Below are 1,118 nucleotides of genomic sequence, written 5' to 3'. Positions count from 1 at the left end.
CTTCACCAAAATGGTTGTCAAGCATTGGAACAGGCTGCCCAGGGAAGTGGTTGAGTCCCCATCCCTGGAGGTATTTAAAAGATGTGTAGATGTGCCGCTTGGGGACATGGTTTAGTGGTGGAGTTGGCAGTGTTTGGCTTATGGTGGACTTGATGATCTTGATGATCTTAAAGGTCTTTTCCAACCTAAATGATTCTATGATTCTATCTTCTATGTATATATGTGTACTTTACATACATGTATGTGTTCATAATATACCCATTTTTGCATACCATTTTTTTTTTGCATGCAAAAGAATGAAAAAACAATTATTGAACAAGCCAAAGTAAACATTTCCTTCCACCTGGTTTTGAGTGCTGAAGACATTGACTTGAAAGAATGGAAAAACTGTAGAGGTCAAAACAGATTATCTAGCAGAATAGCTCTAGACTGCTAGACCAAAATGACCTTTTGATATAAAAGACGCCTCCCTCCCCACCTTCCCCAGATCTAAAAGATTTTAAAAGAATCACCTCTACTAACTTCTTTGTGCTACAGTGACATTTCTCTTTTATTCCATCATGCATATATGATGTCCTCGAGTACGTACCTGCCTCATGTATTTTAATCTCTATATTGTGCTAATAGTGTAGCACAGATTTCCATAGAGAATGTCATACTCCTCCGAAGGGCTACGGCCTCCAAAATATTCTACTGAGGGATTTTTCTCCTCATTTTGATAAAATAGAAAGTATTGTTTCTGCCTTCACCAGTAGAAACGGAAAATGTAACCTTCTCTAGTGGATGTTCTAAGATCTACAGTTTTTCAGATGCTTGAATTTGCAGTTTGAATTTTCATAGATCCAAGACAGTTACAGGGTATTCATTGTTGGCAGCTCCCTAAGCTGAGAGATCTGGGATCTGAGGCTGTGTGTTGGGAATCATGTAAGTTACTCTACAGAGGCGTGAGGACCCAGGCCGTACCTTTGCTTGGTAGGAGCTTTATCAACTCACTGCTCTGGGTTTATTTCGTTCTCTGTGCTATACAAAAAATGGCCACAGACTGCTGTGAAATATCTCTCTTTAGAGGCTTTTAATACTCATAATCACAGTGTTAATTTGGCAACAAATCTCCTTAA

Source organism: Pygoscelis adeliae, unplaced genomic scaffold, assembly GCF_000699105.1.
Source record: "Pygoscelis adeliae isolate BGI_AS28 unplaced genomic scaffold, ASM69910v1 Scaffold69, whole genome shotgun sequence".
Taxonomy (NCBI): domain Eukaryota; kingdom Metazoa; phylum Chordata; class Aves; order Sphenisciformes; family Spheniscidae; genus Pygoscelis; species Pygoscelis adeliae.
The sequence above is the reverse complement of the archived record's forward strand: the minus strand, read 5'-3'. Positions refer to the sequence as shown.